The sequence below is a fragment of the Lissotriton vulgaris genome, chromosome 5, assembly GCF_964263255.1.
Source record: "Lissotriton vulgaris chromosome 5, aLisVul1.2, whole genome shotgun sequence".
Classification (NCBI taxonomy): domain Eukaryota; kingdom Metazoa; phylum Chordata; class Amphibia; order Caudata; family Salamandridae; genus Lissotriton; species Lissotriton vulgaris.
In genome coordinates, this window is record NC_141693.1 from 1,832,048,137 (window position 1) to 1,832,075,513 (window position 27,377).

The following is a 27,377-nucleotide window of genomic DNA, read 5'->3' on the forward strand; positions in this document are numbered from 1 at the left end:
TGGTATTTATGACATTATTATTTTAAGGTGCTATGTATATGTGGGTATTTCTTCACTTATCAAGTAAAAATAACGACCATTAGCATTAACTTTAAAATACAAATATGACAATCCATTTGTTGGCATAAGTATCCATCTTCATGACGAATGCTTGCACCAAATTTTAAATGTCCACCACATACATTTATTGCTAGAATATGGACTTTTCAAACTAGACAATTCAAAAAACGGTTTCATTTTCTGTCATAATTGTAAATACAAACATGTACATCACATTTTAATCAGTAACAGTTCTAGGAATCAAAGAATAGTAAAAGAAAAATTATCTCAGGACAAACTTGGTGAAAAAAAAATATTATCCTATTTAAAAATGAGATCCGTCTCTTAAATCAAGATATTTTTTATTCAAACGTAAAAAAGGCAAAACAAGTAGAAATGTCACCTAGACATCGGAGTGTTGCCACAAACTTGCCTCCTAAACAAATTGCCAAAGGGGAACCTCCTCAGGAAGGGACTTCTAAAAGGGACAGAGCAGGCAGCTCAAGGGTCTTTCTTGGAAGTGATGGGTTTGGGTTTGATTCGGGTAATGGCCAGGTAAGACCTGAAATCAGGAGGAGGAGTATGGGTAAGAGAGGTGGGAGAGGATTGGATTTGGAAGGTAGAGGGAACTGCAGAGGGTGATGTGTTATGTCTGTTGGTTTAGCAGTTGAATGCAGGTTTGGTGTATTTTGTGTATGTTTGTGTGTTTGTTTCCTTGCAGCTGTATGTTGTTCAGGTGGATGTGTGTTTGCTGGTTTGCGTGTAGGTGTGTGTTTGGATGAGTCTGCTGTTGCAGTGGTTGGTGTGGTTGTGGTGCCTGTGGGTGTAGTGTCAATCGTGTCTGTATGTTGTTTGTGTGTTTCTTTGTGTGTTTGTGTTCATGTGTGTATGTGAGTGTGCTGCTTTGATCTGTTGGAGTAGGTGCATGCAAATAAATGTGTGTGCTTGGGATAGGGGTGGGAGTTTGCAATTGTGATGAGGATGGGACCCGAGTTGGGGCACAATGTGGGGTGGTTTGAAGACTGCAGTCAGTGAGGTGGCTAGTGATGCAAATTATCTCGGCAGGCCAGACATAGAACTGTGAATGACTTCCTTTGGCAAATAAGGCCCTGGATGCCATTCAGGTGTGCAGTATTGCTAACAGAGATGCTGCATAGGAGGTCAATAGCTTCCTCACTCAGCGCAACTGGGATGACAGGGGCATGGGGTGAGGTGCCTGTCGTGAAGTAGACCCCTGCCTTCTTAGGGGGGTAGGATTGGCCAACTGGGGGGAGAGCAAGAGAGAGGGTGGAGATGAGCCTGTGTGTGGCAGGTGGTACAGTTTCGCTAGTGTCCACCACCACTAGGGACTGGTTGCTGGTGGAGGCCTCCAAAGATGTTGAAGATCTAGTGGCCTCTGTTCTAGTCCCCACACCCTACATGCCACTGTGTTGATCGGTGTCAGTGGTGGTCAGCTGCCTCCTCGCCTTCATGGCCTCCTTCCTCTTCATGTGCTCCTGAAGATGCTGAAAACATATATACATAAGTTTGATGGTATCTGTGTTAATAAAACTGATAACAAACGTTTATCTCAAAATATTTTCAAAATGTTCACATTTCCCCTGCTTCAAACTTTGGCTCATGTTTATCATAATCTCATGCATGTACAGAACAACTCCAAATACCGTTTGGTCACCATTTTTGGAAATTTTTGATTTTTTGCAGCCTGTTGGGCGGAAATTCTGGATTTTAATAAGGACACGGAGGCTAATATGATGCAAATCTCTTTTATTGCTACAGCCAATCCCCTTATTGCTCCTACGTGATACAGTGATTTGCCCAGAATCACAGGAAATGGACGCGACCCTGAGGCTCTAACCTTGGTCTCCATGAACTGTTTAACATCTCTGAATGGTTGATGCATTTATACAATTTCATTAAGAAGCATGAATTGTGCCTTAATTTGAGCTTTCAATATGGAATACCCCAAAATATATGTGACAGAGCATTCCATCTGCAAAAGTCCCTTTAAGTACCTTATTTTTGTTCACCATAGATTAATCATCTGAACATAACAAAGGACATTTATAATACAGTTTTGGAGATGTGTCACTTTGTCACCAATGTGCACACAATCATGTCCGTTTAAAAAAATGTATGACAAACAAATATTTTATTCATAAAAGACAGGCGTACATGCTCATTTGTGAAGGAGTAAGACATCATGCAAATCTGTCACTTTTAACGTAAATTAAATAGTCTTTTTGATTCAAAACATATTTGTGAGATGTCTTTTAACCCTTTCGCTGCGGCGGCTATTCCGCCGCAGCGCTAAAGGGGCGGGGCGGCCGCGCGGCCGCCGCATGCTGGTGACAGAACCGCTCCGTCACCAGCTACAGTTGAGCTGTGCTGGTGACGGAGCGGTTCCGTCATGACCCGCCCCGCTCATTAAACCTGCCGCGCAGGCGCGAAATCAGCGCCGCGCAGGCGCGGCGGCCGGGCCATGACGGAACCGCTCCGTCATCAGCACAGCTCAACTGTAGCTGATAACGGAGCGGTTCCGTCATCAGCAGGGGAGGGGTTAATAGAAAAATTAGGCATATAGGGTCAGATGTACGACGGGATTTTGCATGGGCAAACGGGTTGGAGAGCTGTTTGCGCATGCAAAATCACTGTGGGCCATGTACAAACACTATTTGCGAGTCGTAAAAAATTGTGACTCGCAAAATAGTGTTTAGTGACTCGCAATTAGGAAGGGGCGTTCCAAGGGCATCCCTTCCTAATTGCGACTCGTAGCCCTATGTGTGAATGTTTTGCAACCACAATTGCGGTCGCAAAACACTCTCGTATTACCAGCCTCTTCAAGAGGGAGGTAATGCAGTCGCAAATGGGAAGGGGTCCCCATGGGACTCCTTCCCCTTTGTGACAGGCTTTAAAATATTTTTTAACACCTTCGCCGGGGGGCTTATTCCCCCGTGGCGCTGGGGGCATGAGCTGAGCTCGTCATGACCACGCCCGTTTCTTAGAACGCTCAGCACCGTGGGGGAATTAGCCCCGCTTGTGAGCGCCGCTCGTGTCATGACGAGCTCAGCTTGTCATGAGCACACGGCAACCGTGCCTCATGATGAGCTGAGCTTGTCATGAGCACGGAAGGGGTTAAGGGCAGGCAGTGGTTCAAGGGAGCACTAATTTCCCATTAAAAAATTAAACGAAAACGTTTCATTTAAAAAAAAAAATGCCTCCCATTTTCCTGCTCTTGGGTTCTCCTTTGCGAATCAACCTGGGGATAGGCCACTGCAAGTATGTGGGCCATTAAGGGGGGCTGGGGGAGGGTCAGTGTACAGCACACATGCTTTTTCATGTTGGGAGGACTGGCCGAGCTGGACTTCTGCTGACTTCTTGTTCCAGGGTTGTAGGTCCTCCCACCTCTTTCTGCAATTCATGCTGTGCCCCTTGTTGACCCCAAGGGTTCGCACCTTCTTGGGGATGGCCTTCCAGATAGATTTCTTATGATGGGCATTGACCTGTATTGAGACAGAGAAAGAAAGAAAAAAACGTTAGTGACTTTTTGTTTGTTTATATTGATGTAAGACACTTTTGGAGAAAACCCTCACAGACATTAGTATAAAGTTCTAACTGCATATTTTTCTATATAGTTGTCATACAATTAAACAAATTGTAGTAACCTGTTGAGTACCCTTATCATCTCTTTATCTTACTAATCCTGCCCACTTATATCATCTAGGCCAGGGGTTTACAATATTTTCTGTCGTAAGAGCTACACTGGTCAATGAAGAACATCCTAAACTACTGAAGGCTAAAGTACTTGTGTATTGTTACCAGACACTTCCACGCCCAGCTTTAGTTACCTTAAGGCTAATGTCCATAGACCCACATACTCTGTTTTGTACAAGATACTATGAATAAAGGCACTATGGAAGGGCTGCCATGTATGTCAGTGAGAGCACATTCCTTGGGGATGTATGAGCATATGAATGAGAAAGGTGAAGTGGATATTGTGCACACCTTTAATTTTAAAATGAACTTGCTTAGTCCTACTAACAATGATCAGCGTGCTACGCTCGTCAAATGCCTGCCTAGCTATTCCCCATGCACAAATGTAAATGTAGTATACTTGTAAAGCATCCCGGTGCTGTATAACACTGTGGAACCCTTCCTGGCTCTCCCTGTGAGATGCCCCTCCTGGGCACCCCCAAGGTGAAGCCAGGCATCCCAGTGTTGTTGGGGCCATTGTGGAGATTAAGCAAGCTATTGTTCAGAGTTGCAGTGTGGGACCCATGATTAGAGTAGGCGCCGAGGCGAGAGAATTATCGAATCCGCGGACATTAAGCCCAAGACCCTGCCGCGTCAGGACTTGAACCCTGGTCCCGGGCCTGATCTCTGCTTCAGAGTCTGCCGCTCTAACCAGTGAGCCACACTTCTCCACTGGAGGCAGTAAAATAGACGCTACTCAGGCAGCCAGTCATGGACACTTCCAAGCACTTTGTCATAGAATTACTGGATTTTTGTTTAAATCACCGTTATTTCGAATGGAACAAATGCTACTATTTACAACTAAATGGAACATCCATGGGTTTTCCTGGGGCGCCGGCATACGCCAACACATTTATGGTGAAGTTTGAGCATGATCACATTCTAACTAACCCAGCTTGGCAGGCTGGATTGATCTTTTTTCAGCACTTTATAGACAAGATTTTCCTGATTTGGAACAACACAGAAGACACTTTGATTGAAAACAACAGAAAATTAAATGCACAAGATTCAAGGATCCAGTTTACCCAGTGCATACAGAAGAGTGGTTTGGCATACTTAGATGTCTGGATAGAAGTGGTCTCGAACAAAATCGGCACACGTATATATAAAAAACTCACTGACAGGAACAACTCATTACTTTTCCAAAGTTTCCACCCTCCTAAACAGGTCAGAAATTTACCATATTCCCAGTTTTTAACAGCATGTGAAGAAACCATGACTATACAAGAGAAGAAATACCTGGAAAGAGGGTAGCCCATTGCACTATTGGAGGAACACAAAGTCCGAGCCATATCTCGAACCAGAGAGCATCTACTAGAAAAACCTAAAAGGAGTCCAGTTGAATGAATGAATGAATGAATGAATGAATGAATGAAAATATTTGTAGAGCGCACGATGGCCAAAACGGCTTCCTGGCGCTGGGAGCTCTAAAGAACCGAACAGACAGGACCAGGAGGTTTAGCAGGGGTAGGCCAGGGCAAACAGAAAAGTTTTCAGCGCTTTACGGAAATGTGAAAAGATAGGGATCGAATGCATAGAAAGAGGAAGGGAGTTCCAGAACCGGGGAGCAAGAACAGAAAAACGGGTTCCACCAGTGCGAGATTTGTGAAAGCGGGGAACAGTGAGGAGGGCAGAAGATGATGAACGGAGAGTGCGGGCAGGGGTGTGAAGGGAAATCAAAGAATTGATGAAAGCCGGTGCAGAGTGATCAAGGGCCCGATAAACAAGGCACCCTAGTTTGAACAGAGATCTCTGCAAAATGGGCAACCAGTGAAGGGATTTAAGGACGGGAGTGATATGATGGGTTTTGGGCAAGTGAAAGATAAGAAGGGCAGCCTGATTCTGGATAGCTTGTAAGCGGCGGGTTTCATAGGCAGGAATGCCGGCGAACAAGCTGTTGCCATAATCAAGGCGGGAAGTGATGAGGGCAGAAATAATGATTTTAAGGGAGTCAAGAGAAAAGAAACGAGAGATTTTCCGGATCATTCGGAGGGAAAGAAAACATGAGGACACCACGGCACTGACCTGGCCGTGCATGGACAGGTCCTGTCTGACCTTGATGCCCAAAGTTTTAACAGAGGGAACGGGGGTGGGAGGGGGGCCAAGAATGGGAGGCCAGAAAGCAGGGGACCAGGGGCTGGATGAGCCGCCAATCAGGACAAGCTCAGTCTTATCTGGATTGAGCTTGAGGTGGTTGGCGCTCATCCACCCAGAAATAAAGACCATGGTGGAGTGGAAAAAGGATAAAGAGTGAGAAGGAGAGGAAAGATCAAAGACGAGCTGGAGGTCATCAGCGTAGTTATACACAGAGACCCCCAGCTCAAGAAGGGAAGAGATAAGAGTTGTGTTCAACAGTTTCTGGCATGGTTTCTGGCATGGTCAAATAAATAATTTGCAAAAGATGGGAACTCTTAGAAGAAGAGACAGATTTTCATGGTTTGTTCAAAGAGGAATCACTATTCGCTTGTACGAGGGCAAGGAATCTTAAGGAAATTTCAACGCAAACGAAGAGAGCAAACTCACACTGGACGAGGAGGAACCATGAAATGCTGGAATTGCATTCATTGCAATTATGTCATCTTAGGAGACACTTTACTACCCCCCACCAGAACAGGTGAACGGATCAAACTGACTCAATCCCCAGACTGCAATTCCACAAACGTGGTTTACACGATTAATTGTCGCTGTGGTCTTCTCTATGTGGGGAAAACAGAAAGGAAGATCAAGACACGGTTGACAGAAAACAAAAGGAAGATCAGGAATAAGAATCCAAACTCGAGTGTGGCAACACACTGAGAAGAATGTCACCATACTATGGCGCAATTAAAATTCCAAATTATCGAACAAGTACCTAAGCTTTAGGGTATGGATAATTCTAAGAGACTACTGCAAAGAGAGGCGTTTTGGATTAAGAAATTAAACACTTTTATGCCATTAGGTTTAAATGATAAATTTGAAATGGCATGCTTCCTTTAGTCAGTAGGTGACATCACGTACACATGGTTGTACTTTAGGCACACAATGTCACCAAAGAATTTTTGATGTGTACTGTTTGACCAGAATTGAAACATAATCTTCTGTTGTATGTATAGAAAACCCTATCTGAAATTGTGAGGCTCATGAATTTTGGAACATTACTTATTTCTCACTACCTTAATTACTGAAGGCTAAAGTACTTGTGTATTGTTACCAGACACTTCCACGCCCAGCTTTAGTTACCTTAAGGCTAATGTCCATAGACCCACATACTCTGTTTTGTACAAGATACTATGAATAAAGGCACTATGGAAGGGCTGCCATGTATGTCAGTGAGAGCACATTCCTTGGGGATGTATGAGCATATGAATGAGAAAGGTGAAGTGGATATTGTGCACACCTTTAATTTTAAAATGAACTTGCTTAGTCCTACTAACAATGATCAGCGTGCTACGCTCGTCAAATGCCTGCCTAGCTATTCCCCATGCACAAATGTAAATGTAGTATACTTGTAAAGCATCCCGGTGCTGTATAACACTGTGGAACCCTTTCTGGCTCTCCCTGTGAGATGCCCCTCCTGGGCACCCCCAAGGTGAAGCCAGGCATCCCAGTGTTGTTGGGGCCATTGTGGAGATTAAGCAAGCTATTGTTCAGAGTTGCAGTGTGGGTCCCATGATTAGAGTAGGCGCCGAGGCGAGAGAATTATCGAATCCGCGGACATTAAGCCCAAGACCCTGCCGCGTCGGGACTTGAACCCTGGTCCCGGGCCTGATCTCTGCTTCAGAGTCTGCCGCTCTAACCAGTGAGCCACACTTCTCCACTGGAGGCAGTAAAATAGACGCTACTCAGGCAGCCAGTCATGGACACTTCCAAGCACTTTGTCATAGAATTACTGGATTTTTGTTTAAATCACCGTTATTTCGAATGGAACAAATGCTACTATTTACAACTAAATGGAACATCCATGGGTTTTCCTGGGGCGCCGGCATACGCCAACACATTTATGGTGAAGTTTGAGCATGATCACATTCTAACTAACCCAGCTTGGCAGGCTGGATTGATCTTTTTTCAGCACTTTATAGACAAGATTTTCCTGATTTGGAACAACACAGAAGACACTTTGATTGAAAACAACAGAAAATTAAATGCACAAGATTGAAGGATCCAGTTTACCCAGTGCATACAGAAGAGTGGTTTGGCATACTTAGATGTCTGGATAGAAGTGGTCTCGAACAAAATCGGCACACGTATATATAAAAAACTCACTGACAGGAACAACTCATTACTTTTCCAAAGTTTCCACCCTCCTAAACAGGTCAGAAATTTACCATATTCCCAGTTTTTAACAGCATGTGAAGAAACCATGACTATACAAGAGAAGAAATACCTGGAAAGAGGGTAGCCCATTGCACTATTGGAGGAACACAAAGTCCGAGCCATATCTCGAACCAGAGAGCATCTACTAGAAAAACCTAAAAGGAGTCCAGTTGAATGAATGAATGAATGAATGAATGAATGAAAATATTTGTAGAGCGCACGATGGCCAAAACGGCTTCCTGGCGCTGGGAGCTCTAAAGAACCGAACAGACAGGACCAGGAGGTTTAGCAGGGGTAGGCCAGGGCAAACAGAAAAGTTTTCAGCGCTTTACGGAAATGTGAAAAGATAGGGATCGAACGCATAGAAAGAGGAAGGGAGTTCCAGAACCGGGGAGCAAGAACAGAAAAACGGGTTCCACCAGTGCGAGATTTGTGAAAGCGGGGAACAGTGAGGAGGGCAGAAGATGATGAACGGAGAGTGCGGGCAGGGGTGTGAAGGGAAATCAAAGAATTGATGAAGACCGGTGCAGAGTGATCAAGGGCCCGATAAACAAGGCACCCTAGTTTGAACAGAGATCTCTGCAAAATGGGCAACCAGTGAAGGGATTTAAGGACGGGAGTGATATGATGGGTTTTGGGCAAGTGAAAGATAAGAAGGGCAGCCTGATTCTGGATAGCTTGTAAGCGGCGGGTTTCATAGGCAGGAATGCCGGCGAACAAGCTGTTGCCATAATCAAGGCGGGAAGTGATGAGGGCAGAAATAATGATTTTAAGGGAGTCAAGAGAAAAGAAACGAGAGATTTTCCGGATCATTCGGAGGGAAAGAAAACATGAGGACACCACGGCACTGACCTGGCCGTGCATGGACAGGTCCTGTCTGACCTTGATGCCCAAAGTTTTAACAGAGGGAACGGGGGTGGGAGGGGGGCCAAGAATGGGAGGCCAGAAAGCAGGGGACCAGGGGCTGGATGAGCCGCCAATCAGGACAAGCTCAGTCTTATCTGGATTGAGCTTGAGGTGGTTGGCGCTCATCCACCCAGAAATAAAGACCATGGTGGAGTGGAAAAAGGATAAAGAGTGAGAAGGAGAGGAAAGATCAAAGACGAGCTGGAGGTCATCAGCGTAGTTATACACAGAGACCCCCAGCTCAAGAAGGGAAGAGATAAGAGTTGTGTTCAACAGTTTCTGGCATGGTTTCTGGCATGGTCAAATAAATAATTTGCAAAAGATGGGAACTCTTAGAAGAAGAGACAGATTTTCATGGTTTGTTCAAAGAGGAATCACTATTCGCTTGTACGAGGGCAAGGAATCTTAAGGAAATTTCAACGCAAACGAAGAGAGCAAACTCACACTGGACGAGGAGGAACCATGAAATGCTGGAATTGCATTCATTGCAATTATGTCATCTTAGGAGACACTTTACTACCCCCCACCAGAACAGGTGAACGGATCAAACTGACTCAATCCCCAGACTGCAATTCCACAAACGTGGTTTACACGATTAATTGTCGCTGTGGTCTTCTCTATGTGGGGAAAACAGAAAGGAAGATCAAGACACGGTTGACAGAAAACAAAAGGAAGATCAGGAATAAGAATCCAAACTCGAGTGTGGCAACACACTGAGAAGAATGTCACCATACTATGGCGCAATTAAAATTCCAAATTATCGAACAAGTACCTAAGCTTTAGGGTATGGATAATTCTAAGAGACTACTGCAAAGAGAGGCGTTTTGGATTAAGAAATTAAACACTTTTATGCCATTAGGTTTAAATGATAAATTTGAAATGGCATGCTTCCTTTAGTCAGTAGGTGACATCACGTACACATGGTTGTACTTTAGGCACACAATGTCACCAAAGAATTTTTGATGTGTACTGTTTGACCAGAATTGAAACATAATCTTCTGTTGTATGTATAGAAAACCCTATCTGAAATTGTGAGGCTCATGAATTTTGGAACATTACTTATTTCTCACTACCATAATTGGTGGGTTTAAGGTTCCCTATTTGCTTACGATCATACTGCTCCAAGATGGCGGCTCCATTTTGAATAGGGAAGTTCAACGCATTTGGGCGTGCTTATTGCAAGGGAGGTAGTTTATCCCTATAACCCACTGGTCCTTCAGGTGACATCTAAATGGTGAGTTTGGTAAGGATTGTGATCTAGAAACATTGTTACATGCGGGACTATTGTCTTGTCATACGTGAGTATACTCTACAAGATGGTTCTCGGTTTTCTATACCGTTGATGGTCTAGCGAGATTTGTTGCGTTTCATATGCTGTATACGACATCACCAGGTAAACTTCGTAACGTTGTGGACTAGGTAGGAGCTCGACCCGATTCTCGGTAACATTGAGGAGATTGTGGAGGTGCGGAGGCGGGATTCTAGTATGCTGTAATACCGGTGCATTTTACAACAGAGGTTTCTTTTGACAGATTGACATAAGATCTTGGCTCATCGATTCTTTTGACTCGTATTGATTACTAGCAAGTCTCTTGAGTGCTCGCAGCAGAAGGATAGTTCACGCATGAACTGAGCAGTACACATTGAGCATATAGACGTCCTTACTCGATTGACTTTCAACATATTGCTTTTAGATATTGGCGTGTTACATAGTCCCACTAGGATATTCAGTTGGTGGACTTCATGTGTAAGTTTGACTTGTTAAAGTGCGTGTCCTTTCCCCCATGTGTTGGTATTTCGTGGAATCTTAGTAAGATTGTCTTTTTACATGGTGGCAGCACATTTGAATGCATTTCTGGTGTTAACATTGCACACCAAGCCAATTTTGTAAAAGCGCAGTTTTCACTTTTGCATTTAGTCACTAAATCGATGTTCTCTCTTAATTTGGATGCAACTTCTATCTTACAGCTGTTGATTGAACCATGTAAATGCATGATTTGCCTATTTTTGTTTGTATTAACAGGTTTTCCCCTGATGAAGAGACTGCCTGTCCCGAAATGCATTGGGCGAGAACAATACTCATGGAGTGATTGTTAATATTGACAGTGATTGTTTAACTGTTTATCAACTTCATTGTGCAACACAATTTGTTGTTTATACGTTGTGTGAAAAACAATGAAGTATAATTTGTAAAAATAAATATAGTGTTTTGAATTTTCACTAGTTTGAAAGATATGTTTAATACCATTAAAGTATAACACATAGAGCAATGCACGCTTGAGTCCAGGTTACGTCTACACCTGTCCACATTATTGAGTATATGAATGAGAAAGGTTCAAACCAGCACTTTCTGGTTGGCTGTAGGGATGCTACCAGGAATGCAGAACCTATCGCTCCCATCAAGGGTGGATGATTACACTTGCTGTATAACCTGTGATCACCCATGGGTAGCTTGGCACGGAGCAGTCAGGCTTTCCTCAGAGGCAACGTGTAATGCAAAGGCACAGCAGTCATTTGTGATAAGTACACCGAGCGTAAGTACACTTATGCTTTCAGAAGTCTGGCCACACCCCCTGCCCCCCCTATACTGCTGATGGCTTACATGGGCTAAAAGGTTCTTTTAAACGCACCTTTTAATAACAAGCGTCTGTTTTGGCAGTAAGAAATAACCCGTGCACAAGCCTAGTGGTCAAAGTATTTGGCATAGAGCTACTGCAACAAACATCACACAAAGCCTCTTCAGAATTAAAACAAGTGTGCACCGCCTTTACTAAACAAGCGCCACTGGAAGCAATCGCTTTCGTGATAGTTATTGTTATAAAAAAAATCCGCGCACCACTGCGAGGCATATGTTTTCAATTATCGCGCCCGTATCTGGGCACGATAATTGAAAACATATGGGCTTTGGTGCACGTAACAGACTCCACTACGCCGTGGGCGGAGCAATGCACCCGCCTTTGGCCTATTGCATGCTCTGTTGAAACAAAACACGCACTCAAAGCCCAATAACAGACCCCAAAACAGAAAACACACGCACAAGCGTGTGCGATTCCAGGGTCGTTTTCTGTACCCCGGACAAAAGGACTCTCGCCTGCGTGAGCACTGCTGCGCAGTGCAACGCAGGCCGCAAAACCTAAAAAGTGGGGGACAAAGGATCACCTGTAAAGCCCCCCCCCACCACCCCTCCAATGCACTTGAACAATTTCCTTGAGTCTACTAATGGACAGTTACGTATGCGCTTGTACAATTTATTTGACTTTACTTATGGGCACTTACGTATTGCTATATTCTATTTCCATTTTTGTGTGGTTGTTTTAATGATAACTGTTTTATATCTTTAATGTTCTTGCAGTGATATGCTTAGTTTCCCCCACTAGAGGGAGGGACCCAAAGATAGGTCGCCCACAAGTGCAACAAAGAGCGAAACTTCTACCACACGCTAGATAATATGTGGTATCGGCACTTGTTTGAGATAGGACGAAACTCCTCATGCCACCACATCAGATAGGTTGAAGTCACCAAGAGAAGTTATTATTATTAATAACATTTGTAGCATGCAGCCTTCACCTAACAGGCATCCTGGTGCTCTGTGAACCTTGCCAGGTCAGCAACAAAGACACATTTCTCTCAATTTATGATATATCTTTCATGTCCCTTTCTGATATGGAGCTTCCTATTTAGAGAAAAGCCACTGCTTAAGATCTCTTCTAAAGTGCATAAGACTCTTACTGGCTGGGGGGGGGCAGCTTATTCTCCCTCAGCTCAGCTGCTGCCATTTCCTAAAAAGGAACTGCCTCTATACTTGACTGACATTTTGGGACACATAGTAAGGTGGCAGAAGAGGAACGCAGGTTCCTCATGGGCCTATAGTGCCTAAAGAAGTGCCCTCGAAAATCGCTCTTTGCCTATTACATCTTTTCCTGTGTAGCATTAAGGCCAAACTGCAGTCAACACATGTTAACGTAGCACATTTTAGAATTAATGTTACAAAGTATGACTCCCTATTAGAAACATTACATATGCACACAGATAGGCAGGACTTTAAGAATGAAAAAGGACAAATGCAGAAAATAGGTAATCACAAGGCCATCAAATGGATAGAAGCAGTTATCAACTTTTTAGGGGTGGCACACCATCCATCAAGTGCAGTAATTAATTAGAGAACCCCTTGCCCCCGGATTAGGCCTTTAGGCCAGGAGGCCAAAACTCAGAGTTACTGGATCAATTAAAGCCTATGACCAATGACATTCCAATATTGAGTTTTCGTGTAAGGCCATATCCCTATGGAATGGTACTGACATTAGTCAGGACACTTTAGGAACGTTTACGCATATATTGGACAATAATATTGCACAATATACTTGGATGGATGGTGCAGTAAGCCCAGGACAGTCATGGGATTAATATATCTTTCTTTATATTTCATAGGGAAGGGTACCATCAATGTAGAGAGAAATATCAACTGCAGTATCATAATATAGAACGCCAACATGCAGGGGGGCACCTCCAGCCTCATGGACTATTATTGACAATGTGGAGAACTGCTACACAACCAGTTGCCACCTAACTTGAATGGCCTCTGCTCTTTGGTTACTTTATGCACACCAATCTTGGTCATGCTAGGAATAAATACATCCAAGTTACATGGCCACACCATGAGCTGTCCAACAACCTTGTCGCACTATCACCGAAGTAGAAGAGCTGCAGAATATTACAGCACTACCGCCTGGGAAGATGTTTCCCCCAGAGCACAGGTTGTTCAAGGATGCCCAGCTGTTCTTTGGAAGTTTTCTATCGTTCGAACAGGCACAAACAACTGCTCGATGGTTGCAAATAGCTAGATGGGAACTAATGAAGAAGATTAATGCCACCGGGGAAAAAAAGGTCCATCGCTATTAAGAAACAGTTGTGAAAAATGAGAATAATGATCACCAATATGTGCTAGACCTTATGGTGGCCATGGGGGGGGGGGAGCTTGTGCAAATGTTGAGAAAAATGGAACTTAGACACAGACGATACAAACTCTGTATGATTTACAATGGACAATGGTAAGTGAAGGAGGTGCCCCAGGTTAAGGGTTTAAGGGTTGGTTTGATTGGCTACCATCCTGGATGTCGGGGCTGTTTAAGGCTCTGTTTCCACGCATTGTGTTATTGCTTTTGATATGTTGTGTTTTTCAATTAGCTATAGCTTACTGATAGAGGATGAGTGCGAAGGTGGGAGGGATGTTCACAGTTAGGCCACTTACACAAGTAGTAGATGCTCAGGGTAATACATATAATTGAATACCGAGTACAGATCTCGGATTAAGGAAAGTAGTTAAAATATCAACCAGAGGGGAAAATGCAAATAAATCTCCCTACCACAGACATCAGTAGAGAGTGTTGTAGAGCGATACGTGGTTAAATCAAAGAGCAGTACAAGGATCCAAAATAGGCGAGAGATCACCAGAAAGCATAACTCAAGCTCAGCAAGTTTCAGTTAAATGGGAAAACATGTTTAACAAGCCTTGAAGAGTTTACGAGGCGCACAAGCACATATTCTATCCCCGTTGTTAGCTGAGACTGTAATTTAGGATATATATGGTCAAAGGTAACTGTGTCAAAGTATACAAAGTCTGATATGAAAACCTGAGAACAGCAGAGCAAACACACCCTCGAAGAGAAGAGGTTAATGGTAAATGTTCATCAAAGCTCTGTTAGGATTATGATAAATGGAGCAGAGAGGAGAACATGAGTTTAAGGATGCAGGCGGTGTGGGGTTTATGTGAAAATATATTATATACTCTTATTATTCCGTGACTTGTTAGTGATTTTAAGATAATACGTATAAAGTCAGCATTTTTTGTAACAATATAAACGGGCGCCCTGCATGCAGCAAATTGACAGTCTTCAGTCCTACGGAAGCTGACTGTCTCCCAGCCGGATTTTAAGTAAACCTGTTTTCTATTGCCAACAACCTGTGTCTTTGATTTCTTTCCTAGTGAACTCAAGGGCTATGAAACGCCCACACAGGAAAGGTTTGTAGGGCTCTCACACAGTAACCTCTGAGTCTACTGTTCCTACATTTTCCGTGAAGTACTGAGTCGTGGTCTCCACCACCAGCTTTCTAGTCTCCCAAGCAGTCAGGTCCCAGGGGTCTAACTTCTACTCCCCCTTTGATCGCTGTATGTCTGGTTGTAGGAGTATTGGTAGTGGTGAGTGATCGAATATGCCCTGCACTAAGACAGTAGCTATTATGTTTCTCGCCGCCACTGGACGGTGGTGGTGTAGTCTGGATATATATTCCATATAGTATACCCATTCTGCCAGGGCTCATGAGCCCATGCCGTTTGTAGGATGTGATCTCAGTCACAGAAATTAAGTAGCTGTGCCACAATTGCCACCGGGGTCTAGCCAGCATTCCGTGCATCCTTTCTACTGTGAACATTTACACCTTGCTCCTCCGGCACATCCGAGAGGTTTCAGTCCTTCAAAAATAGTTCCATGCTGGGGCCCTCCAATGTTTCAGAGATCCACACTAATCTGACATTTCCACCAGAGACCTTGGGCCCCACGCCAGTCATGACGCGCTCAGCCTCGCCAGTTTCTTACGGTCCATTCGTAGTCGCACCATGCCCAAGGACACCACATCTATTTTGTTCTCCAGGGACAATTTTGTATCTTTAATGGCTGCCAGAATGGAAGTCATGTGACTCTCCAGTCTGTGAGCGTCTTCCTAGGAATCCTGTGGTGGGGGGGCTCTGGCGGCGATGGTGGGCACATCAAGAGCTGTGGCGGAGTTACAGGGTGATCTGGAAGCCTGGAAGCAAATGGGTGCAGAAGGGTACTTCTGCGCGGCACATAGGGGTGCCAGAGCCAAAGCCCAGGAGCCTCATGGGAGGTTCTTGGAAACCGTGTCGGAGCCCCGTTAGTCCATCGGGCGGTTGTGGGCCTGAACAACCGGGGGCTTGCCTTGCTACGCTCTGCCCTAAAAGGAGCGTGAGTACTGAGGGACCAGGTGTCACGTGATCCGGGAAGAGGATCACCACAAGTGGCAGCACAGATGAGGTTCGCCTTGGTGCTGCCTGGCTCATCAAGTGGGCAGGCGGCCTAGTTGGTTGCCTGCCCTCGGATTGCCCGTAAGTTAACCCATCAATTACATAACAGTGTATGTAATAAACCTGTAGCAACTTTACCCAAACAAAAAATTGTGTTGTGTGTTTATTTATGGGAAATGTATATTATGTTGGAGGGGTGGAAAAGGATGCCAATGACGATACTATGCTGCTGGCCGAGGCACCCACAGGGGGCCACTAAAGAGATCAGCACTCTAGTGTCGCCTGGTCACATCACACCCCGCCCCCTTCAAGGGCAGGGACTCTGGTTGGAGTCCCCCCCTCTCCAGCCTGGGTGCAGTGCACAAGGGGCGTCACTTCCTGAGTGGCCAGGACTTGGGGGAGGGTACATATCCCTCCCCCACCATTTTGGCGGCCTCTTTTGATTGCCGCACACGCCGTCTCCCTCCCTACCGCTTACTCAGCATGGTGGTGGCAGGAGGGGAGAAGAGAATATTGTAATGCTTTCCTTTTTTGTTGCAGGCGGAGTTACAGGGCGATCTGGAAGCAAATGGGTACAGAAGGGTACCTCTGCGCGGCACATAGGGGTGCCAGAGCTAAAGCCCAGGAGCCTCATGGGAGGTTCTTGGAAACTGTGTTGAGCCCCGTTAGTCCATCGGGCGGTTGTGGTCCTGAACAACCGGGGGCTTGCCTTACTACGCTCTGCCCTGAAAGGGGCGTGAGTAATAAGGGACCAGGTGTCAAGTGATCCGGGAAGAGGATCACCACAAGCGGCAGCACAGATGGGATTCGCCTCAGTGCTGCCTGGCTCATCAGGCGGGCAGGCGGCCCAGTTGGTTGCCTGCCCTTGGATCGCCCGTTAATTAACCCACCTATTACATAACGGTATATGTAATAAACCTGCAGCAACTTTACCCAAACGAAAAATTGTACTGTGTGTTTATTTAAGGGGAATATATATTCTGTTGGAGGGGTGGAAAAGGATGCCAATGATGATACTATGCCCGTTGAGGTGGACCATCCTCCCTTCGGTGCCCTGGGCCCCGCCACAGGTCTTCTAGTGTCCAGCAAAGGCAGAAGCAAGTGCAGCAGTATCAAGGTGTTATTGCGGCAGGGCTGCCTTACGCAAGGGGTGCACAGGCCTCCCTGCCCTGGCCGAGACACCCATTGTCTCCCCGAAGGAAAGCCATCAGCTGACCCGGGCCACAGGATGAGCCCCAACTGGACAGTAAACCACACCTCCCACAAGCACAAGGGCCCTTCGCCTAGCTCTGGGCCTCCAGGACTGGGGGTACCATTCACCGTGATTGAAGCTCTTCTCCTCTCCTCTTCTCCTCTCGAGTTGCACCTGCAAGGTCGCTGTGCTCGTTACTCACTCGAACCGCAGGGATGGGCAATACACCAGCCTGTGAAGCTCTCCGGTGGGTTCCGGTGAACCCACCGGAGTGGTTCTGGGCCACTGAAGGTGCTCCCCCTCCTTTTCACTCTCGGAAGCCCCATCTGCTCGTGTTATGGGGGTCCCATCCACCACCACTGATAGGTACAACTGGGCTCTCGGAGGGTGGTGGGGCTACCGACTCACCTCTCTGACTCTACCCGGGTCACAGCAAGGCTGTCCAGCTCGCTGTGCTATGCAGGAGCCACGGCCGCCATCTTGACATGCCAGCCCGGCGGGTCCCAAATGCCACCTAGCACTCTCAAGTCCCACGGCGGGCCCTGACGCCCAAGTCACGGCCCGCTTCAAAGCTCCCCGGCTTCTCCTTGGTACAATGAAGCCTGGGGGGCATCAGAATGCTGTCTCCACGGGGTGAGGTACAGGATCTCCTTTCTCACATAACCATCTTACCGACAGCTCAGACCCACTCCAACCTTTGTTTTTTCAGGGCATTTCTAGGACTTTTGTTAACGTAAAGATATATTTTCTCATTATACGTAAAGTCAACCCTCCCCAAAGGCTGCCCACCCCACACCGTGCACAGCCTTTGGTGAAGTGGTGTAGAGTTGGCCTTTGGACCCCAGAGACTCCATCCCCCAGGGCTAAAACATATATATTATGGGAAGCAGGCATACAGCTCCTTTCCCAAGACTTAGTAGGACCCCTGGACCCCATCTCCCAGGGTCGAATTTTAAGGGGATGGGACGTGTAGCTACCCTCTCTGAGCCTTATCAGGTCCGGGGGTCACCATCCCTTGGACCACAGTCAATAGACAGAGGAGGGGGAGTGCAGTCTCCCTCCATGAGACTCCCCGAATACAGTAAGTGGGCTGGCCCCGGGGAATGGGGTTCCCAGGGCCTCTTAATATTCAGGGAGTGGGGGCCGCACAGCCCCCTCTCTTGTAATTTGAATTATCTCCCAGAGGATCCGGTCCTTGGACCTTTATTAAAGCTCAGGGAGGGGTTGTCGTGGGACCCACTTCCCTTTTGTTACATTTTGGCCCCGCAGGATGGGGTCCCGGTGGCCTTCCTGAGTGCAGGGACGGGGGCTGCACGCCTTCTTCCCCTTTTCTAAAATAGAGGCCTGAGGAATGGGGTCCCCTAAGCCTTATTAGGCTCAGTGAGAGGTGGCCAAGTGCCGCTCTCCCCTTAAATAATATCTGCCCGCCCCCTGGGGTCTGCACGAACACCAGGGGACAGGGGATGAGGTTAATTGTGCAGCAGAGATTGGATCCTCTGCGAACTCGCACCCAATATTTTTATTTTGTACATTTCTTTGTCAAGACAATGGCAAGAGCACTATCAGCCAGATTCATCATAGTCCCGTTTTGCGAGTCCTTAATAGCGATTATTAAGGAATCGCTATTAAGGACTTGCAAAACGGGATTCATGTAGGAATCGCTAAATAAATTGCGATTCCTACACATTCCTTATTTGCGATTAGCAAATTGCTAATCGCAAATAAGGAAGCGATTTCAAGGGTGCCAGGGGTGTCCAAAGGACACCCTGTAGCACCCCTGAAATGTAATCTCCATTGGTGTTGCGCACACACATATCCAAAGGACATGTGTGTGTGTAACATGCAACTTAGAAAAATGCATTTAAAATAATTTTTCTACGTTTTCGCTATTTACCACGAGGTTTGACCTCGCGGTAAATAGCGGCCCAAAATTGCGATTTCGCAATTTTAAAATGGTTCATGAATTGCATTTAAGGAATCTCAAATAGAGATTCCTTAAATGCAATTCCTCGCAAATGTGCGAATTCTTAATTAGCAAATTTTTCATTTGGGATGATGAATCCCAAATGCAAAAATTGCACTCGCAAAGGGCCAGATTCTCAGAATCTGGCCCTTTGCGAGCGCAATTAAACTTGATGAATTTGGCCGTTAGTTTTTCTGGGGATTAACGTCCGGAGGAGGAGGAGGAGTTACGTACCTTGCCGCACTGCCGAGCTGCTGCCTTGCTACCTGTTGCGGTTGCCGCGGTTGGATTGCGGTTGGTTTGCTGGACTGCCCGGACGATTCAATCCCCCGCCCCCCGCTCTTCATTATTGCCGCTATTGTCTCCCGACAGCTGCCACTTTTCGGTCCTGCTACCTTGCCCTGCTGCCGGTGCCGGGTACGCCACGCCACGCCGCCTTGCTACTCTACTCTGGTGCTGGCGTTCTCGGCGTTTTTGGTGTCCGGCTGCATGCGGTTTTGCAGGGCCTGAGACGGACAGGCTGGGAGCAGGATGACGGTGCTGCCCCCCGGGTGTGTGTGCCAGTGCCTGTGACTGTGCGGGCAGCGGATGGTATCCCTAGGTGCGGTGCGGCGAATGGAGCCCATGACCCAGCAGTGAAAGTAATTCAGCGGAGATCAGTGAAAACGGTGTGGAGTTTTAGGGTCACTGATAAAACACGCCCTGGGCCCTGAACCCGAAATAAGCCAAAAGCTAAATTGAAAGCTAAACTGAAATAGACTCAGCTATTCGCAGTATAAGCTAGGCAAACAAAGAACATATAAGCCCATATAAATATAAGTATAAGGATAAGTACACACAAGCTCCAGCAACCCCAAAGTGATAATACTCTACGAAACACTCTACGAAGAATCTGGTACATTACTGGCCGCTCGTCACAAAGCTCAGAGTGAGCAGTTTCCATTCCATTTCAATTCCTTTTCAGTGCCTGTTTTATCTGCTTCATCCCCAGATAAGGTGAGAGGTACTGGGGAGAAGAAAAGGAGAGAAGGGGCAAGTTATAGTCCTTGGTTAATGTTGGGATACTGTAAGGAATGAAGAGGGGTCCTTTTGGAATGCATGGATTATATGTGATATAGAACTCAAGTAATACATGGAATTAATTTATGGACAAACTGTAGAAAATCTTGATAACCGCTGGTCCACTTAATTGATCCACTGAATTGGTATATAGCTCTCACCTGTGCTTTCCAAACAATTTATTAAATTGCAGTGTTTGAATACTCGCATAAGACAAATAACTTCATATTGCTCATCGTGCTGTCGGACTGTCGTGTTGTGTAGTGTGCTATCAGTTGGTCGCAGTGGGGGGGGTTTGACTGCTATCTCTTCTTTCCTGTATATCGTCTTCAAGCAAATAATGCGCTCAGGAAAGGAAAGGCCACTGGGTCCTCCTGTACGAATTCACGTAAATCTAAAGCATTAAACATATTAAATAAAAACAAAGCACAACAAAGGAATCCCTCAAAAATGTGATTTTATAAAAGATCCAATGGGGGTTTTAATGTCAATACAAAGTGACCCAGAAATAGGAAATCTACAGACACCTATCAAGCCCACTAGTACCCAAAAAGTAATGATTCGACAATTCGGACAAAATCAAGACCCTAAGAACTTTGAGGAATCAATAGCAAATGGAGAAATCGAGTCTAATAAACCAGCGAAGTTAACAAATCAAACATCTATGCAAGCTACAAATCAAACATCTATGCAAGCTACTAAACAGGATGTAAAGTGCATAAGTGACCTTGACGAGGGGAATACTTTAGAGCACCCAAAAACAGCTAGCTTACATGAAGAACAGATCACGGAATTTGGGACAGTAACTAAGTCATCTAGTTTGCCAATAGAGGTAAACGAGGAAATAAGAAAAAAGACCGCTCAATGTTTAGTACCGACAACTGATAACCAAAATGTTTCGGATGACTCTTTCCTGGAAGCTCAATTTAGAAAAAAAGAAATTGCCTTTCCCATGCCGGAGATAGCCATAAATTCAGCTAATGTTGAAGCTACAAACCCACAAACTATCTCAAACGATCAGAGCACTCAGAAGAAAGAACCATCGAAACTATTACCTACTAACCTGGGTACACAACCTGATAAAGCACGTTTGGGCAAAGAAATGACACAACCTATAGGAATCAGACTAAGACGGGATTCGGATGTAGAACAACTAGTACAATCTGATGGCTATAACAAATCCAACCAAAAAAAATCCCCTAGTACCAAACAAGAACCATGGGTGAATAAGAACACTAAATCCATAGAAAATCATGATTTGGGTTCTATCTGGGATATTTTTTACCAAACATCATCACTTACCCTTGAAGCATTGGCACTCCAGTCGAATAAAATGGATATACAAATTGAAATATTAGGAACAATGGCAAAAGCAGTCGCCGGTATAGATCTCAAACTAGCTGACCTTAATTGCCTGATAACTAGAGTTCAAGCGGATCCATCAACCTCTTACATAGAATGTGCTTGTGTTCCAATAATTAACAAACTAACAACAATACTGGAAGTTATTAGTACTATACTGGAGGATGTTAAGACAAGTCTCCAAAGGGACGAAAGTAGGAAAACAACTGACAATGAAGGTACTTGTCTCACAACAGAAAGCAAGCACACCAAAACGGATTATCCACCAGACCAATGTGACTCAGATATTAAAAAATCGATCATCCACTCCAACATTTCAAAATATTCGACAGGATGTCAATCCTGCCATAAAGGAGAAACCAAACAATATAGTAGTGGAAAAGAAAAATGCGGTAAAGGATGAAAAGGATGAAAAGGATGATGAGGACGAAACTGATCTTGTACCGATACCCTTCATAATGACAAAAAGGCATAGGAAAAAAACTACACAAAGCATGTAATAAAGCAGAGGTGCAGGATCAAAAAGACCCAGAGTTGTATGAGGGAACATGTCATGATAGGATCAATAAGGGGAAGCTACCCTTAAAGGAAATAACCGGAGGAAAAATGGATACAGTTACTGACACATCAATAAAACCCATCGCAACGCAAACTAAGTATTTTGACATTTTTGTACAACATGGGAATCATACGAATACACAAAATAGCCTGGAAAGGAAGACCGCAAAAAATAAAGTACCTGAAAGTGACACAGTTGATCATATACTTGATAAATCTTCCGATGCCTGGAAAAATTTCCTATTAAGGGAGACCCTTGGTCATAAGTCTAGAACTGGCAGCATTGAAAATATCCCCAAGAAGGATAACCCTAGTGGAATACATCCAAAAAGAGACCATATAATTATTTCTGTAAAACCGGAAACAAATAAAACTGAGGTAGAAAAAGAGAATCCAGGCTTATTGCATGCTGACATTGTAGAACAACAAATATCAAGACTAAATTTTAATGAGGAAATACACGCAAACCAACCGCCAACCCACGAACTAGAAAAATTATCTGATGCAAAAGAAGTAACTGAGTATACAACTCAAACAACTAAGCGGGATCAGATAGTAATAGTCAGAAATGGTAACAACAAACAAATGATAAATATAGTTAATCAGCATCAAACCAATAGCAGCGAAATGGTCCCGGTAAATCAACAGATGGATCAACTAATCTTCAAACCAGTATATGAGACTAGAGGGCAACAAGATATGCTAAATAGAGGCAATCTTGTGTGCCTTTTTAAATCGGTCCCATCTCTAGCAAATTTGACAACTAATGCAATTGAATGTGTTGGCTTCCTACAAAACCCAGAAGGTTTACTGCCATTAACAGTAATGACAGTAACACTCCCTTCTGTAGGTGACCAAATCATGAAGGAAGAACACATTTTTCGTAGCTGGGGAATAATGATCAGTAAAGTTGCCCCTAAGGAATACCCTACACCACTTATTAAAGCAGAAAATAAGCCAAGTTTTGAGGAAGAAATAAAGGGGCCACAAACCTTCTCTGTACTCAAAAATCCGATACAAAAAATAGATCGAAGAGTCGCAAATCCATTGGGCGACAAAAAGGTAGAGAAGGAAAACGGAATAAATTAGACATGGATTGCGATGGCCCTACATGGAAATGAGAACCAATGACAAGTAAATCAAAAAACAATAGTGAAAAACTTAAATGACGGTAGCGACACAGTAACAATTTGCTCATGGAATATAAATGGGATAGGCAAAAATCTGGAGCGTATATCCCAGGTACTTAAAAAGTAATCAAATAATCCTATTGCAAGAGACCTGGGCAATATTTCCGTTCATTATTCATGGATATAAAGGATACTTCGAACCTGCAACTAAACAAAGCAATTATGGTCGCACGTGCGGCGGCCTGGCAATATTCATTTCAATTGATTTAAACACAGAACATATCCAATTGGTTACAAACAACTGTAATATCCAGACTGTACTGTTAAAATACAAGATATGTAATCAAGAAAAAAATGCTAAAACTAGTTAATATATACATTCCGCCAACATATAACTCTAGGAAGACAATGTGTGCTACTCTTTCCACTTACGTAATAGAGCAAAGGATAGAGGACCCCTTTATGGATTTTATTATTACAGGAAATTTCAATTTAAACTTGTTAATCTCATTCACAAGAGATGACGTGACACAGTCACAATATCACCAATGGCTAATTCCTGCTCAAGTAATAGAGACCATATCTAAACCGAGACAAAATCGATTAGGCTTAAATTTAGTGAAGGATATGGAAGCTCTGGGACTACGAATACTTAATGGTAGATTCCCAACTGATTCTCCTCCAGCATGGTCCTGCTATACCCAGAATGTGAAATCCCGAATTGACTACACTATGGCATCATTGAATATTTTTAACAACTGTACCACATATTGTCTAAAGAGGGTCCCAGAGAGTGATCACAGCCAGCAAATAATTACCACATTATTTAAGAATATAAAACATCAATCCTATTTAACAACTCAAGGTCAAATTGAAACCATCAAATTCCGGAAATTAAATTGGAAATCAAAGAATAAAAGACTGACTAGTGTCTCTGCACTAAAATTGGCTAGAGAATGTCTCCAAGAAATGCCTGCAACCTCAATAATTGACTGATGGGCTAGTTTTAAATCCAACCTACCTAACCAGAATGCGAGCCATAATAATTAATAATTCAAGAAACAGATATGTAACACGGACAGAAAAAAAGGAAACCCACATCAACCTTCCGTATGCGGTACAGAAAATGAAACGGACTCAAAATAAAATGAGGAAAGAGCTGACAAAATTTCCTAATAAAGAAGATACAAAAGCTGACCTAAGGACTTAAATCAAAAACTAAGGAAACTAATCTGGAACGAAAGAACCGCAGCTAACAATGAACGCTGGACTCGAATTTTTATCCCAGTAATCAAGGAAACTCAAGGGAATTTTGGAAGATGATAAATAGCTTAACAAGACCAGATAAAACGGTAGTTTCATCAGTACTGACTGAGACGGAATGGGAGAAATTTCTGGGGCACCACTTAAATCCGGAACCTACGGAAATTAGAACCAAAGTTGATTATATATGGAATGAACTTTAAATCCTAAGCAAGAAAATTATCTTGATATTACTGAAGATCAAATTGCCAAGCAAATAAAAAAACTGAAAGATGGAGCACCGGGCCCGAACGGTATTCCCTTTGCCCTGTGTAAGGAGGACCCAGACACATGGGCTGAACATCTTGCTAGGGTTTTCAAAGAAATAGTCTGGAAAGGGGTGATACCTGAAACTTGGAGAGGATCCCTAATATCCCCGATCTATAAAAAGGGAGATTGGGCATTGCCTGAGAACTATCGATTAATAACCCTACAGGATACGGATGAAAAACTCTTCGCGGGGACAACTGCATTCTCCCGCCTAATCAAACAGGCTTCATAAAAGGCCTAGGAACAGCTACTTACATTATAGCCCTATCTGTTCTAATCGACAAAGCAATTACAAAGAGACAACCTCTATATCTATGCTTTGTCGATTTTAAATCAGCGTTCGATTGTGTGGACAGAGAACGTTTGTGGCAAAAACTATGCTTACAAGGGATTCCTCCTTTTTTTATTACACCTGATTCGCCTTTTACATACACATACTTGAGCTAGAGTACGTATCGATAATAGTCAGTCACTAACTAGGGAAATACCTACGTTAGGCGGTCTGAAGCAAGGGTGTGTATTGGCTCCTTTATTATTTAACCTGTTTTTAGCTGATTTGACGGAGGCCTTGAACACCACAAATGCTCATCCCCCCAAGCTTGCCGATAAACCCATATCAAATCTACTGTATGCAGACGATGTGATTCTTTTAAGCTACAGAAAGGAGGGTTTACAACGTTTAATAACTCGCACAATGGAACACGCCAGAAGAAAATAACATGGTAATAAATGAAACTAAATCTAAAGTTATGGTTATTACAAAAAACTCAAGACGGAAATACAATTCCAAATGGTTTCTGGGGAAGGAGAACTTGGAACAGGTTGAAACCTATAGATATCTGGGAGTCATATTCAACGAGAACAGTACCTTTACCCCCCAAAAACTTGATATCACTAGGAAAGCCAATGCCTTAACAGCTGCATTTGGGATTATCAAAAAGTCAACGAGTAAGCCAATGCCTTAACAGCTGCATTTGGGATTATCAAAAAGTCAACGAGTAACCTAACCTATCAAACGCTCCTTAAGGTGATATCGGCTAAATTATTACCATCTCTAACTTCCAGCAGCGAGGCCCTAAATGGGAAAGATGCAATGATCATTAATATTGCTATTTCAAAAACTTTTAGATCCCTTTTCCGTCTTCCGAAAAACGCTTCACAAGCCCAGGTCAGGCTGGAATTCGGTTTGAATAACCAACTAATCGCACAAAAGGGTCATGCAATCAAAGTATGGAACAGAGTAAAAAATGATAAGGAGAACTTAATTTCCCAGCTCTTATGGAAAGAAATTGAAGGAAACAATAAATCATCTGCCTGGAAATATCTGGGCATGGCTCTGGAGGAATTTGAGGTTAGGGGGATTTGGGCCCAGATGTAGGAGCCTTAATACCGGTCGGAAACTGCCGATTTCGGCCGTTTCCGACTGGTATTTGGCTTTTGAGATGTAGGGGGCATTTAATTTACAGAATCGGTATATTTACCGATTCGGTAAATATACAGAATCGGTAAAATACCGAATCGGTAAATTTACCGATTCTGTAAATCAAGATGTAGGTGGCACTGTAATCAGTGCCACAGGCCCGTACCGAATCGTTATTTACCATGGAATACTATTCCATGGTAAATAACGATTTCCAGTGTACATGCACATGTGTGCATGCACACCTGTGCCATATGACAGGCAGACCTGCCCTTAGGGCAGGTATGCCTGCCACATGGCCCCCCGAATCTTTTTTGGGGGTGCTAGAGGGTGTCAAAGTGACACCCCCTGCACCCTTGTCAAAATCGGAATTTACCGATTCGGTAAATACCGACCGGTAATGCCCCATTCATTCCTATGGGCTTCAAAGCCCATAGGAATGAATGGGGCATTACCGGTCGGTATTTACCGAATCGGTAAATACAGATATTTACCGATTCGGTAAAAGGAACATCTGGATGTTCCTACATATCCACCCCTAAGATTTACCGAATTTTAATTACCGATTCGGTAGAATTCGGTAATTAAAATTCAGTAAATCTATTTTACCTACATCTGGGCCTTGGACCTCTACCATAATACAGGAATCGTTCAAAAAAGTTGTGAATAAAACAACAGATTACCTATCAATGATAAGTGACAAAGCTACCTTAGTTAAAAGGAAACATGCGTGGTCCATAATAAATGGCTACACAAAAAAGAGGCCGCAACAATATTTGGACACGGCATGGTCATTGAGAAGTATACAGCTTTTCATCAAAGCACGATTTGGAGTATGGCCGGGTGAAGCTCACGCACCACCATGGAAAAAACTTGACAATAACATACAGTGCAGGCTGTGCAAATCTGGAGTGGAAAATATTATACATCTCCTATGTCTCTGTCCAGAACTGAAAAATGAAAGATTAACAATACCAAAAAGGTTATTTAATGAAAGAGAGATAAGGACATGCAGACAAGCTTTGATCCGATGTCTTTGCTCAGACGATCGATCCATTAACTCTGCCCTGACAAAATTTTTAACAATAGTC